This window comes from Camellia sinensis, chromosome 6 (genome assembly GCF_055761805.1).
Source record: "Camellia sinensis isolate YWXY chromosome 6, ASM5576180v1, whole genome shotgun sequence".
In the NCBI taxonomy this organism is placed as follows: Eukaryota; Viridiplantae; Streptophyta; class Magnoliopsida; order Ericales; family Theaceae; genus Camellia; species Camellia sinensis.
The window spans coordinates 26,080,595-26,098,379 of NC_138966.1; positions in this window are offsets into that span (position 1 = coordinate 26,080,595).

Consider the following 17,785-nt stretch of genomic DNA (forward strand, 5'->3'; position numbering starts at 1 on the left):
AACTTTCATATGGATAGATTAGATGTCCTCAGTGGATGCTAATCTACTTCTGTCATTTTTCTTACAAATGTCAAGCCACAAACCTACTACAAAACCTCTTGCCATTGTGCCATCCAGTCAACTATTGTTACACCTCCAATTGATCTAGTCAACTGATACCAAATTCTTGGTAATATTCCTAAACCTAGTTACACTTCAGCTCTGGCTTCAGACCCTTTCGCTTTCCAGTCAATTACGCCAATGCCTCCTAACAAGTCTACCCCATGAACAGATTATGTTCTTAAACAGTCATTCAATCTTTTTTACAAAGAACCAGTCCACAAAAATATCCACAATGTTCTTGAATTGGTCAAACCTATTTCCCTAATGGATGGAATTTCATTCCTTCCCACCCTGATAAGTCAATAACTTTTTATAAGGATATTCTTTTCCACCATAAGTCAATAGTCATTAAACCTATCTATGATTGAGTCCAGACCAGTAAAATCATTTATCATTCCTTGTGCAATCATAATATTATTTCTATGGAAGAATGGGGTCTCCCATTTCTACTATGAGACCTTCCCAACCATGATATACAATATAGTTGCTATGATTATATTGATACATAGTTCAAAATTCTCTTACATCAAAATGAGTCATATAGTTATTCTTGGTTTTCTCATCTGACCACAAATTTAAATCAGAATTCCCTTCTTGGTTCCTGAGATGGTGGGCACAGCATGGTGCCATCCCAGAAATCATCCCTTCTGAGTTAATAGAACAAGTCAATTACTTCTCTTTAATTTACAAGTTTAGCCAGCATAAAAGTCAGTGTCCTTGGTAACTCCATTTTATGTCCAAATATAAAGTCCCTTGGATTTTTAAATGGCAATATAGCCTATCCAATAACATAGTCAGTCGTCAACATTTTGTTAAATGGTGGGATGTATTCAAAGCCCATTGTTTTATTGAACAAGTCTAGCAAGAATTTCCAGTTAACATTCATGCCCCAACTCCTGCAATGGTCAAGTCTTAACAAAACCCAAATGCTTCAGTAACACAAGGAAGCCCACTTCCTCTCACTACAGTCTGACTTGGAAGCCCATCAACCAGCATTGAACCTTCCAAATCCAAGTCCTCCAAGGCCAAGCCCAAGCCCAAAGCAAAGCCTAAGTCAATCTCTAGTGATGAATTGATCCAAATGGCCAAATTATTGATGGCCCAAGCAAAGTCACAAATTGAAGATGAAGCCTCAGATGATTCAGCCTCCTCTGAAGCCTCAACCAGTCATGATCTATATGGTCCACAATTCCAAGATGCTCAGGACCCATATGCCTAAAAAAGTCATTGGATTCTATATATATACATCAGCTTCAATCACTACTCTTACTTTGAGAAAAGCTATTGATATATATATATATATATATATATTGATTCCCCATCTATCAACTATGTAGTTACGTTTCCTCACTACAAATAAAAATAAAAAATAATAAAAAAAGAGTAAAAAAGTTCTCGGTCACAGAAAGATGCTCTTAGCATCCATGTGCCTCTTATTTTCAATCTTTTCAAGTCACAAGTTTCACAGTATTTTCCAACTTTTGAAGTCACAAGCCTCACAGCTCCAGTCATGGGCCTCACAGTTCCCAGTTCACAAGCTTAACAGTTATCCACTTTGCTTATAAAAGAAGCTCGTCAGTCAAGGCCAATCCAGAGTTCGAAAGAGTTCAAATTTTCTTTCGCAGTTTCTCTCAGCTTTTGTAAAATTTCTAATTTGTTGTTTTAAAATTCAGTTTTAAAGGATGTATGCAGAAGCTGTATTTTCCAGTTACTTCCAATAAACAATTCTGTATTTTTCGATTACTTCCAGTAAATGATTTTACTTTTAGTAAACAATTAGGTATTTTCCGATTACTTCCAGTAAATGATTGTAAGTTAATTTAAACGATTGTAAGTTTATTTTATTTTTGCTTATCTGTTCTTAATTAAAATATTATATCTATTTTATTTTAGTTTATTTAACTTGTTTTATTTATGTGCTGCTTCCACCTCTCTTTGGTATTAGAGCCAAGCTTGTTGATGTTATTTGCTTATTGTTTTGTTATTTCTGCTTAATTTCTTCTCATTACCAATTATTATTATTATTATTATTATTATTTATTTATTTATTTATTTTTAAATTTAGACACAAAGATAGTGAACAGAAATTGAAAAACTGAAGAAAACTTGATTGAAACTTAGTCTTAAAAGATCTCAAAACATTCCACAATTATATATAATACATTTTTAAAAAATTAACTACTAATAAGCATTGTTTAATTTGAAATAAAAATTGATAACAATATATACTTACCATGTTAATGAATGAAATATATGTGTGTGTATATGTGAAAAAAAAAATAATATTAATGAATGATTTTTTTTTTTCACTCACTCGATATGAGAGCAAAAGGGCAATACAAAAGGTATTAGACTTTTGTACATAATGTTTGAATCTGCAACTACCCAACGATTAGACCAAAAGACCTGATTCATATTGATGAAATTTTAAAAAAACTCTAATCAATAGACAAAATTTGAAAGTAGTGTCATAGTGATCATAAAAATTATTTAAAAAAAAGTGCATAAAATTTACGAAAACCAATAATAAGAAGACGCATATATGTCTACATTTAAAAATTTTAAAACTTTGAAAAAGATAGAATGAAATTTTGTCAACAAAGACTGCACAACATTTTACTTATGTAATAGTATAAATAGACACATATAGTAGATAGATGTCTTAATTTAATCATATATTTTTTTAGCATACTTATTTATTTAAGTTAAATTTTATAGCATAATAGGGGTAAAAAAAAGTTCCCCTCCCCCCTTATTTTACATTAGAGTTTAGTGTCGGGAAATTCTATTTCTGCACACCTACTTACCTTAATGCACATACTTATTAATTTGGTTATTAATTATTCTTTTCATTCCACACACTTGATGTTCCAATTATATCCTAACTTATATCCTTGTACACACACCACCTAAACCCTCCTTTTACCCACCTTTACCCTTTTCAGTTTCCTCATTCCACACACCTGATGTATCAAAATGACCCATGAAGAAACAGTAAAGAAACAATGAAGACCCATTGACATCTATCTCCATTGAAGACCCTACATTTTGACAACTCTATTGAAGACCCGTCATTGCATTGTTGAAGGTAAGTATTCCAATCCATTTCAAAAAATTTTATGTGTTATCTATTTGCAATCCATTTTGTGTGCAATTCATTACCCTTGTTTTTTGGTTTGAATATTTTTTATTTTGTGCATTTGGCACTGGTTTACCGAATAAAAAGCAATAATTTGACTGTTTATTTCTGAAGTATTCACATATTTTCTGTATAAAAATGTACGGCTTTTTACTCTATTTTCCAACTTCTTGGAATTAGATAGATGATAAAAGAAAGTTGTGTTTTAGTATTATTCAAAAAAGTTCTTGATTTAAAAAAGTTATTTTCCAAGCTAAACCACAATTTGTTTGAATAGCTTTTATTGATTTGACCTTGTATAAAAGGGTTTATCAATGTTAGCGAAAGAGACAAAAGCAACAGAAGCAGATAGTTCACTATCTAAGAGAGTAGACACAAAGAGAAAAGCAAGATTATTTGAGATGGTTGAGGAAAAGAAAAGTAGTGGAAGTACAAGTAGATGTGGAAGCAAAAGCAGAAGCAGAAGCAGAATCAATAACAACTTTCACAACAATTTCTGATCTTGTTAATAATCGTGCTAAGATTGTTAATAACCGTGTTGCTGAACTAACTCTACGGCTTAATTTGATCATGGTGGTGATTAAATCAACCTTGATAGACTATGAGAGTATTGTTTTTGCAAGCAATGGATAATAAATTAAGGCAGAAATAATAGAAGAACAGAGAAACAATATAAAAAAAAACTAGGGTTCATTTATTTTTTTTTACTCAAAAAATGTGTATTGAGATTTTTTTTATTATAAAAAAAAGATGTGTATGGAGAAAATTTGAATATAATATTAATAGTGTATTTTGATGTCTATTATGGTCATTTTACTTTAAAGTATAATTGTCATAAAAATAATGTTTCATTAAGTGTGTGTAGTGAGGTCTGTAGGTGTGTGAAAATAGAATTTCTCTTTGGTGTCTTGCACCATAGATTTGTAATATAAGATCAATTCCTTATTTTATCCTAAGGTTGTATTTGGTTCATTGATTTGGAAAAGTAAAAGATATGTGGAATGTGAATGAAATATAATTATATTTTACACGCTTTTTCCCTTTTCCCTTTTCCCTTTTCCCTTTTCCTATTTAGTGTAATGATTGTGTTGGTTAGAGAACCACTGGGTTGTAACCTCAATTGGGTTGTCTAGATAACAATGAACTTGACTCATGAAATTGAGGTGAAATGAATTGTCACGAAATGAATTAAGATAAAAGGGATTGAGATATGAAACTTGGCATACTATGATATTGTAAAAGTACGAATGATTTTATTAGGGGCATTGTATATGCATATCATACTTATATCTTTGTCAACATTCATATACTGTGCTAGATTGTTTCTACTGGGCTTTGGCTTGCCTTACTTGGGAAAAATCATTTTCAAGTGCTAATGATATGCCTCTGCCAAGGACTTAGCTTGGGAGGACTGTGGAGCTGAAGGCTTAATTTCTGTTTATTTTGTATTTACTTTTTGAGCCTAGGGCTTTATTTGTATTGAGCTTATGACTCATTTTGTTGTAACCAAACACTGTTTTGGAAAGGTGTAAGCCTTTAGGGCATATGAATATCTATATAGCTTTCATTCTTTATACGTCTTGTAACACATGATGTAGATTTAGGATAAACGATTTATGAATGTATATCGCATGTGTCACCTTTTGTATATTAACTTTGATTAATGAAAGCTTCTTATCGTATCTATATCACTTTGTACTAGTGTTTGAAGTTAGATTATTGTAATTATTTTGGAGGCATTACAACTTGGTATCAAAGTGTACCGGGTTTGAATACTTTGAGTATGTGAGTAGCGGTTATTACCACAATGAGTTTGTCTCGCTTGGTAGAGATATTTGTGTGTACAGTGTGCTTATATGATAACATGCGTATGTGATTATATGGGTATGGGATTGGGTTTCTAGAAGTCCTATTAGAAAAACATTTGATCACTGTAATTTCTAATTAGAAAATGAAATTCGTATGTGTTTATGTAACAATGTGCTTATGTGGAGTGAATTACTGTTGTCCGCCGCATTAGGACGTGAGTGAGTTAGCTTTGGCACATTTGTAAATGTGCTAACCTCTTCTGTTACCTTCATTAGGATGTCAGGACATGGACGTGGTGGTAGGCCTAGAAGGCATGAGATGCCTTTACTGGATGAAATTTCGACGCAAGAAGAAGGGGTTAGCCACGCCAATGTGGCCGAACCAATTAGTCAACAGGCCATGGACCCCTTAGCCCGCGAAATGGTCGGAGCATTGCAGTAATCCATGGACATTTTCAGAGTTGAGAATCAAGTCTAGGCCTAAGTAGCTAAGGCAGGGCCATCTTTCTTGAAGCGAGAGTTTTTTCGGTCAAATTCGGATGAGTTTGTGAGTGATCCCAAGGAGCCACCAAAGGTGGATGAGTGGCTAAAGCAAATAGTGAAAACGTTCGAGATGCTTGGCATCGAGGACGACTAGTTGCGGGTGACCCTAGAATCCTTCCAGCTGAAGGGAGATACAGGTAAGTGGTGGAAGTATGTGTGTGGGCGTATTGGGGTGACTTGGGAGGCTTTTGTCAGGCCTTCCAGGACAAGTTTTTGCCTCTCACTGTTAAAGAGAAGTTGAGAGACCTGTTCTCCAAGCTTGTGCAATTGAACACTTTGGTGGTCTAGTTTGAGGCCACATTTACTAGCTTATCGAGGTTTGCACCAGAACTTGTGGCGATTGAAGAGCACCGTTGTTTAGAGTTTGAGAAGAGATTGAGGATCGGGCTAATATCCAAAGTGGCCGAGTCGATGATTAGAGATTATGGATGCCTTGTGGAGGCGGCGGCCCATCTGGAGACCGTAATACAGATGGAGGAGGAGAGGATGAGGGGCTCCAAGAGAAGTCAGGATGCTCAGGGGGACAGTAAGAGGCAAAGAGGTTCTAACCCCTAGCAGTCCTAGGGAGTGCAGACGAGGTCTACTTTTCTAGTGCCAAGTTCGGGTTCTGGGAGGGGTGGTCAGGGAGATATTACTTGTTTCAAATGTGGTCAGTTGGGCCACAAATCTCTAGCTTGCCCGCAGAGAGGAGGAGGGCAATAATCTGTATCATCTACGGCTCGTTCTTAGAGCCAGAGTCAGGGGAGAAGGCAACCACTCACTTGTTATCAGTATGGGCAAGCGAGGCACCTGAAGAGATTTTGCCCTCAGTTGGGTGGCACACTCGGTGTATCTGGTTTGAGGCAGACACAGAGCCACCAGCCTACATAGTTAAAACAAGCCTTGAGGGCCAATCAAGGAGGCTCTTCGGCTTAGTCAATGCATCAGGCTTATGCTCCGAGGGGTGAGCAGGTTGAGCAAAGACCTACTAGGTGTGTGTATGTTGATACCGCGCCAGATTTTGTACCAGCACCTTCAGTAGTAAGAGGTACCTTCTTGTTTTGCAATTCAGTTACTAATGTGTTGATTGATACGGGTGCATCCTATTTATTTATCTCATCTGCATTTGCATCAGTTTTGGGGTTAGAGTTGGCTTGGTTAGCATCTCCTATCTGTGTTGAGTCACCTATTGGTAGTGAGATTGTTTTGAAGCAAGGGTGTCGAGTTGTGATATAGAGGTTGCCGGTCATCGACTTTCTTTTGCTTTTGTGTTGATTGACATGTCTAGTTTTGATGTTATTTTAGAAATGGACTAGCTGTCATCATATTGGACTATTATAGATTGCTACCGTCAGAGGGTTACTATATGTACCCTGAGCGGTGATTGCTTTTATTTCTTGGGAGACCGGTTGATAGAGTCTTATCACCGGTGTATGATCTGCATGGACAGAGTGAGCTTAGTTGCCTTCTTGCCAACTTCTTGATTACTGAGTGTGATGAAGTCCGAGTTGAGTTGCCAAGGGTAGTTTGTGAATACTCGGATGTTTTTCCAGAGGATCTTACTAGTTTTCCACCTTATCGAGAGATCGAGTTCTCTATTGATTTAATGCCTAGCACGGAACTGATTTCTATGGCATCGTATAGATTCACACTGGTTGAGTTGAGTGAGTTGAAGATTCAATTCCAAGAATTGTTAGACAAGGGTTTTATCTGCCCTAGTACTTCGCCTTGGGGAGCACTAGCTCTTTTTGCTAAAAAGAAAGATGGTGCGTTACGACTTTATATAGATTACCAAAAGTTGAATCGGGTAACTGTTAAGAACAAGTACCCAATGCCTTATATAGATGATTTGTTTGATCAGTTGAAGGGGTCTTGTTGCTTCTTTAAGATAGACCTGAGATCGGGTTATCACCAGTTAAGAGTAAGGGAAGAGGATATCCTGAAGGCAACATTTCATACGTGGTACAGCCATTACGAGTTTCTAGTGATGCCTTTTAGGCTAGCCAATGCACCAGCAGTGTTTATGGATTTGATAAACTAGATCTTTCGTGAGTTCTTAGACCGTTTTGTGGTCATCTTTGTGGACGACATCTTGATTTACTCACCCTCTGAGGAGGAGCACGAGGAACACTTGCGAGTGGTACTTGAGTTGCTTAGAGCCCACAAACTGTATGCTAAGTTTGGGAAATGTGAATTATGGCTAAGAAAAGTTAAATTCTTAGGCCATGTAGTATCTAGGGAAGGGCTGATTGTAGATTTATCCAAGATAGAGGCATTACAAGATTGGGAACCACCGAAGAATGCTTTGAGATCTGTAGTTTCTTGGGGTTAGCCAGGTATTACCGTAGATTTGTGAAGGATTTCTTTAAGCTAGCCTTGCCATTGACTAGACTGACAAGGAAATGGGTCAAATTTGTGTGGAGTGAGACTTGTGCGAAGTCTTTTCAAGAGCGTAAGGCTAGACTTACCATTGCTTCGATTTTGATTATTCCGGAGAGGGGTTTGTGCTATTCGGTGTATTGTGACGCCTCACGAGAAGGTTTGGGTTGTGTTCTGATGCAATAGGAGAAGGTAGTGGCCTATGGCTTACGGCAGTTGAAACACACATGAGAGGAACTACCCTACTCATGACCTAGAGTTAGTAGCGGTGATTTTTGCCTTAAAGATTTGGAGGCATTATTTATATGGTGAGAAATTTGAAGTATTTTTCGATCACAAGAATCTGAAATATCTATTTACACAGAAAGACTTGAATTTGAGGCAGAGAAGGTGGATAGAGTTCATAGAAGATTATGACTTTGAGTTATGTTATCATTCGGGAAAGGCCAATGTTGTGGCTGATACCTTGAGTAGGAAATCCATTAGCAATGTAGCTTGTATTGCCATCCGGGAATGAGAGACGTTGGGTGCTATGGGGAGTTTGATTTGCATCTTGGCGAGTCTGTTGAGTCTGCAGCCTTGTTTTCGGCAGTTGCACAACCTACACTTGTGAACTGAGTGATAGAAGCATAGAAGGATGACCTTGAGGTAGAATCCCTCCGAGAGAAGATTTCCAGTGAAAAGGTAAAAAGAGGCTTGAACATGTACTCTGACTCTAATGTTAGATACCTTAACTGTCTCTTCATGCCGAAGTCTTGCTGAGAGGAAGTACTTCGAGAGTTTCACCATTCACGCCTTGCGGTGCATTCGGGAGGCACAAAGATGTATCACGACCTTTGTCGCCAATTTTGATGGAGGGGAATGAAGAAGGATGTGGCCATGTTTGTGTCAAAGTGCCTTACTTGTTAACAAGTGAAGGCTAAATATCAGAGGCCAGCGGGTTTGTTGCAACCCTTGCCTATAGCCGAGTGGAAGTGGGAGCATGTCACGATGGATTTCGTTGTGGGCCTTCCGAGGACTCAACGAGGTAGTGATGCAATTTGGGTGGTAGTTGACCAAGTTAGTGCACTTTATACCTATGCGTGTGAGTGACTCAGTAGATTATCTTGTTGACCTGCACATTAGGAACATAGTGAGGTTGCACGGAGTCCCTATGACGATTGTTTCGGATAGAGATCCACGTTTCACGACTCGATTGTGGCAGAGCCTACAAAATGCCTTGGGCACGAGATTGACTTTTAGCACTGTGTATCATCCTTAGACTAACAGGCAGTCCGAGCATGCTATTCAGATCCTTGAGGATATGCTTCGAGGTTGTATCATTGACTTTAAAGAGTCGTGTGAGAGGCATTTGCCCTTAGTGAAATTTGCCTATAACAATAGTTTCCCGTCGAGTATTGGTATGGCACCGTTTGAGGCCTTGTATGGCCGACTGTGTAGATCTCCTGTGTGTTGGGCAGAGGTGGATGATGCATCTATGCTGGGCCCAGAGTCAGTCTAGGAGATGACGGAGAAAGTTGCACTTATCCGTAGGAGGTTAGTTACAGCTCAGAGTCTCTAGAAAAGTTATGCCGACCGTAGAAAGAGACCTTTGCCTTTTGAGATGGGAGAGCATGTATTCTTGAAGATATCACCTAGAAGAGGTTTGGAAAGAGTGAGACATTATCCCCTCTATTCATTGGGCATTTTGAGATCCTTGAGCGGATTGGAGAGGTAGCTTATCGTTTGGCCTTACCGCCACAGCTTTCTAGGGTTCATGATGTGTTTCATATTAGCATGCTTCGGAAGTATAAGTTGGATCCATCACACGTGTTGGATTGGATCGACTTAGAGATAGATGAGGATGCCTCATATGAGGAGAGACCGGTGAGAGTCTTGGATACCCGAGACCAAGTCTTGTGAGGCAAGACAATTTCCTTTGTTAATGTATTGTGGAGACATCACAAGGTTGAGGAATCAACTTGGGAGCGCGAGTTAGAAGTCCGTGAGAAATATCTGGACTTATTTGTTGATGTTTAAGCATGTATTGAAATTTTGATTATGTTAATGAGATATGGAAGCATTGTATATGTTGTGTATGTTTTGAAAATATGGATTTAATGTAAACATTGTAAATGTTTTGGGAAAATGTGAATTATACTTTCAATGGTAGAACTTGTGCATTGAGTTGATGAGAATGGATGATCGGAGAATGGGTTATGGTATTAGAATTGATTAATTATCATTATTGTGTTTAGTTTAAACATAACTTTAAAACTTGATTTGAAATTTCGGGGACGAAATTCCTTAAGGGGGGAGATTATGTGGACGTTCTCCCGGGAACTCTCCGAATATCCGCGTCTGCGAGGGGCGCGAATTCTCGTTTTGTTCTCTGAGCTACTACAGTTCGGACTCAATGCCACGATTCTGAATCTAATCTCACAATGTGCAATGTGAGACCGATAAATCACCAAAGAGTCCAAATCTGGCAAATCGTTTTGGAAAACTGATTTTAATAAAGAAGTGCCAAACATGGACTGCTTTGCCAGATATAGAGTCGCCACCTAAATATTTTATTTTGGGGAAATTTAGGAAACCTTGACTCGTGCCTAAGGCCACGTGTCCGTCATTACCAAATTTGCCTCGGTTCGGGAACTTGGGTACGAGAGGGGAAGGTCGTGCAATGAGCACCACCGCTCACCCAATCAAAGATCGGCCTGTACTAAGCATGATATCTTGTTTTTGAAAACACATGTGCTCTTATTCTGGTTATTTAACGTAGAATTACTATGTGATGCGCGCAGCAAACAAGTATAGACTAGATCGCCTAATTTGGAACAAAGCATTGCATGTTTATTTGAAAACAGTTTGAAGTTTGCTACTCGCAAGTAGGCTAAAATGCGGATTTCAATGAATTGTTCAAATTCAAGTAACCCAATCTTTACCCACAGGCATTCAAGCAGTTATATCAAATAAGCAGTTAGTCTCATGGTAAGCATGCTTTCATGACAACATTAACACGCATGCAGTATGCTAAAGCGTAAACACTCACAGTGTACTCCGAGCCAAAATAGAGAACTAGTTAGAAATCATGCATGATCCTCGTTCATGTTAAGATGGCTAATGCAACACATGCGAAAATGCAACTAAAATAGGCTTAGCTATTCTAGAATGTCATGTGAAATGCAACAATTCAATACATGTATTCAACTTAGAATTGAAATACAATACAGTTAGTATGATGCACCACGCTCGGTGCAAGCAAGACAGATGAATGGATGCACGCATGCAAGCATAAGGTATGCTAAACAAAATATGCCCTAAAACTAACCATCATAAGCGGTTAAGTAAAAGGGAGAAAGAAATGGGGGTTGGAAAACATGCACCACACACACGCACACTTATTACAACAATTGGCCCTCTCGAGAGAGAGACTGAATAAGAAGCTAACTAGCTAATCTAAGCTAATTAAACTAATTATTACACAACGAATTAATTAACTAATCCTTGTTAACTAATTATTACAAAACAAATTTAAATAGCTAAACGCATTAACTATTAAAGGTACAAACCAAAGCATAAACTAGCTAAACACATTAGCTAAATAAAGCAGTAAATCAGGAGTCTCAGAGGGAGAGGAATGCATGCAAGCCTGGTCGTGTCGTTCGGAAATCCAATGCGATGCCCCGATTTGCCTCTGTTTTCAATTGCTCACAGAGCACTACACCAAGCTCCAGAAAGTTTAAACTCCACCTTGGGAGACCTGTGGGAGGGTGGCCGACCACTTTTGGTCTCTCCAACCACCTGCCGACCACTTTTCTTGAAGAAAGCTAGAAAAAGTGGTCGGCCAGCTAGTTTTTCTGGCTGGCCAACCAGTTGTTGCTGCTGAATTCCAGTTTGCTGCAACAGAGAGCAAGAAAGGGCATGGCAATGTATTTGCAAGATATGTGTGCACAACCACCCTCCTTATCATGTCATGAACTCAAGGGACTGTAGTTCTTGACCCTCGGGCCACCAATCGCGCATTTCAATGCATGATGGCCGAGAGGCGAAATTGCACAATTCAATATAAAAATGAATGCACAAGTAAACACATAAAGCCTAAAACTCTATCATGTATGATCAAGAGTGTCGGTAACAGAGAATTGAGACACGTTTCATCACTTGAAGTATGAAACGTTCCTCGTTCCTCATGCTCAGATTAACACTTAATCCAAACAAATGCAACACATAACATGGCATGCTCAATGCAATGTAATGCAACCTTAGCATGCAATCATGCAACTACATGGCATACGCAATGCAACTAACAACATAGCATACACAATGCAAGGAATAACATGGCATACGCAATGCTAAATGCTAAGAACTAGATAGCATACTCGATGCAAGGCAATCATAAGGTTCTAAGCACAATATGATGCATGCATGCGCAATGCAATGCGACAAGGGCAACTTAGCAATGTTAGGGACATGCACAATGCAAGGACTACATGGCATACACAATGTAATGTACAATAAGCATGCAAGCAACATGCAAATAAACATGTTAAATAGACTTAAACCAAAAGGGGTAGACCTTAGTCATGCCCAAATCAGTGGCCATTAATGCTAAAATAAAGGCACAAAAAATGAGACATGCATGCACAATGCATTGGCCAACCAAATAGTCCTAAGAGCACAACTCTCAAGAAGGCTCAAGGAGTGACAAATGTTGGAGTGTAACAACACTAAATGCACTAAAATTGAGTAATAAATGATGCCAAATCATTCAAACAACACAAGTACGGCATGCAATGGTCCTAAGGCATGAAAGCTAGCAAAAGAGGATTGTAAAGGAGGCATGCAATACATGGCATATATGCATGAACTAAGCATGGACAGAGGTCAAATAAGTCTAAACAAGGACCTAAACATGCTGAGATAGGGACTCAAAGACCTAGGCATGCAAGCATACAAGCTAAGCCACAAACTAGGCAACAATGCATAACCCTTAGAGGCACTCAAAGGGTGAATGAAGTGGGAACATGGCAATGCTATATGCTCTGAAATGAAGTATTAAATGATGCCAAATCATCTAAATAGCTCAAAGATAGCATGCACGAATCATCAAAACACAAAGCTAGCAAGGCCAATTGCACTACAGCTATACAAAACATGAAGGATATGGCAAAGGCAACCCAAAACAGTCTTAGAACATGTCAAAATGATACTAAAACATGCATGGAAGGAAGCCTAAACAAGTTAGCATGAAGGGCATAAGGCACAATGCATACAAGGCAAATAAGGTGCATTACACTACACCTATTAAGACCAAGCATGGAATGACTTAAGCAACAAAAATCAGAGTTATATCATGGCATAATAACCCTAAATAAACACTGAAATGATAGCTCGCAAGCTTAGGCATGAAGGCATACGCAATGGTTCATGTTAAGACATAAAGGGGCAAACCCTCCAACGCATTGAATGAGTGACAAATGTGAATATATGGACATGAAACATGAACTAAAATCACATTACAAATGATGCCAAATCATTAAAATAGTCCAAGCAATGCATGCTAGAGGACTCAATAAACAAAGCTAACAAGCTAGATTGAACCATGGCTATACAAAGCAAGTCATGCATGATCAAGACAACATAAATCAGACCTTAAACATGGTAAAACATGAACAAAGTCTTCTCAGAGCTAAGCCAAAAAGCATGATAAAATGGCATGTTAAAGAATGAGACACATTAGGCTATTTCATGGAAATGCACTACAAGTGCATGGAGCATGCAAGGGGTGACCAAACCAAACCAAAACAGAGGTATGACATGGAAAAACATCACCAAAAACATGCTGAAATGGAAACAAAACAAGCTAGAATGACATGCTACTTCATGAAGCATACAAGACTAGTTTGTGTGATTTACACTACAAGTGTATTAGGCATACAAGGGCTGATCAAGACAACCAAAAAAAAATCTAAGGCATGTTGAAATAACCCCAAATACATGCTAAGAACAAGCCAACACAAGCTTAAAACACATGCTCAAACATGAGGCATTCAAGAGAAGTATTGAAGACACAAGGAGAGGGGATGACCCTCTCCTTTTTGGGACCTCAAAACACCACTTCCACCACTGAAATCAGTGGTGAGAAGGTCAAAACAAGGTGGTCCCAAAGCTTAAAAAGAAGGCACAAAAGCAATGCCAAACAAGGCCTAACAGCGGGTGAACAACCCCAAATACAAAAGTGACCTTAAACAAAGATCTTAAGCACCAAAATTCAAAACTTTTTGCAGTAGGGAGTTAGTCTTAAAATAGCATGCAAAAGGGTCCAAAAGCTTAAGCAAAAATGGGAAATTTAAGGGATAAAGACTCACCCTTGAAGACCTTCTTCAAAGCTGCAACTCCAGCAACTTTTTCAAGCTCAAACCAGCCCAAGAACACCAAAAACAGTTTCAAGAAGCCTCAGCAACACAAGCAAGGTGTTTGAGTGTGTGTTTGTGTACAAAAGTGAGACAAAACTACACTTTAGGGCACAAAACAAGAACAAACAAGGAGATATAGATACAAAGCTATATCTATCTCTCAAACCTCCAAAATCTGAACCTAGAGGAGGGAGGAGGAGCCTCCCTCTTATAAAGAACAAAAGGCAAAGCTTCTCCAAGAAGCTAAGGGCCAAGGCAATCCCTACATACACGTGTATGGAGGATGGCTCTGGTGCCCTCCAGCTGTGCTAGCTGGAGGAAAATATCTCCAAAAATGTGACAAAAAGCAGCCGACCACTTAGTGGTCGGGCAACTACTTAAAGTGGTCGGCCAACCACTTCAAGTGGTCTCCTAGAACAAAAACTGGTTGGCCATGGGTGGGAGTGGTCAACACACTGAATGCAAAGTGGTGGTATGGTGGCCGACCAGAAAAGATGGCCCAAAGACCAAGAAAGCCAGTTATCTGACCAGAAAACTGGCTGACAGAAGGAAAAGTGGTCTCCAAGAAGAAAAAGTGGTCTCCCACCCTTGTACCACCTTCCAAACAAGGAGAACAAGGTTTGTACCAAAAACAAACCAAAGCGGATGCAAGACGAGAGATCGGGAGGCAAAGCATGCGACCGAAAGCCTCGAAAACTAGTTGACGAGCACCAAAAGTGGTATGCGACCACAAAAGTGGTCTCCCGGACCACAGTGTCCCTCTAGTTAGAGGCAACAAGGTGTGGTTCAAAAACCACGCCAAACGGAGAACGTTAAGCGGTCCCGAGACAAGGCGCGCAGCCGAAGGCTCCAAAAACCAGAAACTAGTCTCCAAACGGGAAAAGTGGCCTACAACCACAAAAAGTGGTCTACGACCACAAAGAGATGGTCTATAAGGCCTCTCCCTCCCTCCGAGAAGAGAAAACAAGATTCGGTCCACAAACCCAGCCAAAGCACAAAGAGTTCAGAGGCCCGGAGGCAAGACTCTCAGCCAAAAACTCCAAAACCTCAGAACGAGCACAACATGCACAATCACGAAGCGCTCAATTGATGACGCCTGAGTCTCAAGGTCGGTCAAAAATGGGGTGTCTACAGTTGCCCCTCCTTGACAGAACTCAGAAGTCATAAGTGACGGGAGTGAATGTCAAAGCCTAGAGACGATCCATTTCTGACAAGGCCAAAGACTTGGACAAACAGACAAGATAACAAAGAAATACGCCTGCAGGCAGGGGCAAGATGCAAAAGACAATGCAAGAAGCCGAACATAACTTATGATCATGCAAAGAAAGCTGTAACGAAGTAATTATACACAATAAAGGCAACAGTTTTAAGCAAGCGAATATAAATCAAACTACATTACATGCAGAAAGGATGTAAGAGAATTATACAATTCTCGCTACGTCTCACACGGAGTACATACAATACCATCTGGTCCGTCTGGTCGCGCCAGCTTCAAATGTACCATACATACAATATCGTGCCTGCATAAGAAAAAAAAAACTCAACAGGTACAATATCGTTAGAAACATGCATAGCAATGCAAGTGAAAAGTGTGTGACAATGCAAGTGGAGGGGTGCATGACAATGCAACCTAAGTGTGACGCATAACAATGCGGAAGGGATGCATGACAATGTAACCTAAGTGTGATGCATAACAATGCGGAAATGGGTGCAAGACAATGCAACCTAAGTGTGACGCATAACAATGCGGAAGGGATGCAAGACAATGCAACCTAAGTGTGACGCATAATGATGCGGAAGGGATGCATGACAATCCAACCTAAGTGTGACGCATAATAATGCGGAAGGAATGCATGACAATGCAACCTAAATGTAACGCATAACAATGCGGAAGGGATGCATGACAATGCAATCTAAGTGTGACGCATAACAATGCAGGTGAAATGCAATGGAGTGTATAACAATGCAATGCACTAACAAGTGCAGGTAAGGTGCGTAAGATAGCACGAATAATGCAATGCACTAGCAAGTGCAGGTGAGATGCGCAAGATAGCGCAAACAATGCAATGCACTAAACAGTGCGATGCGCTAAACAACGCGAATGCACAAGACAGTGCGATGCCCTAAACAGCGCGAGTGCACAAGACAGTGCAATGTGCAAGAAAACGCGATGCGCTAAACAGCGCGAGTGCACAAGACAGTGCGATGCGCTAAACAGTCCGAGTACACAAGATAGTGCGATACACTAAACAGTGTGATAAAATGCATGCACAATGCAAGTAAGGTGCACAAAATAGTGTGATGCGCAAAATAGCGCGATAAAATGCATACACAATGCAAGTAAGGTGCACAAAATAGTGCAATGCGCAAAATAACGCAATAAAATGCATGCACAATGCAAGTAAGGTGCACAAAATAGTGCGATGCGCAAAATAGAGCGATAAAATGCACACATAATGCAAGTAAAGTGCACAAAATAGTGCGATACGCAAAATAGCGCGATAAAATGTATACACAATGCAAGTAAGGTGCACAAAATAGTGCAATGCGCAAAATAACGCAATAAAATGCATGCACAATGCAAGTAAGGTGCACAAAATAGTGCGATGCGCAAAATAGAGTGATAAAATGCACGCATAATGCAAGTAAGGTGTACAAAATAGTGCGATAAAATGCAAAGGGGCGACATACTCCAACCACGCTAGCATCATGATAGGAGGAAAAATGAATCCCAAAACAACTAATCAGGAACGTGCTCAACGCAACCTGAGACAAATTCCAAACACGCTGAAATCGTGTGAGGAAGGAACAAACTGTAACCACGCTGAAATCGTAAGAAGACGGGACACTCAAACCACGCTGAAACCGTGAGAGGAGGTTAACAAATTTCAAACACGCTAAAATCGTGTGAGGAAGGAACAAACTCTAACCACGCTGAAACCGTGAGAAGAGGGGACACTCAAACCACGCTAAAATCGTGAGAGAAGGTCAACAAATTCCAAACACGCTGAAATCGTGTGAGGAAGGAACAAACTCTAACCACGCTGAAACCATGAGAAGAGAGGACACTCAAACCACACTGAAATCGTAAGAGGAGGTCAATAAATTCCAAACACACTGAAATCGTGTGAGGAAGGAACAAACTCTAAGCACGCTAAAACCGTGAGAAAAGGAGACACTCAAACCATGCTGAAATCATGAGAGAAGGTCAACAAATTCCAAACACGATGAAATCATGTGAGGATCGTGTTTGGAAGGAACAAACTCTAACCACACTGAAATCGTGAGAAGAGGGGACACTCAAACCACGCTGAAATCGTGAGAGGAGGTCAACAAATTCCAAACACGCTGAAATCGTGAGAAGAGGAAACAACAACCGCCCAGGTGCGTGCACAACGCAGCCTAAGATAAATTCCAAACACGCTGAAAACGTGTGA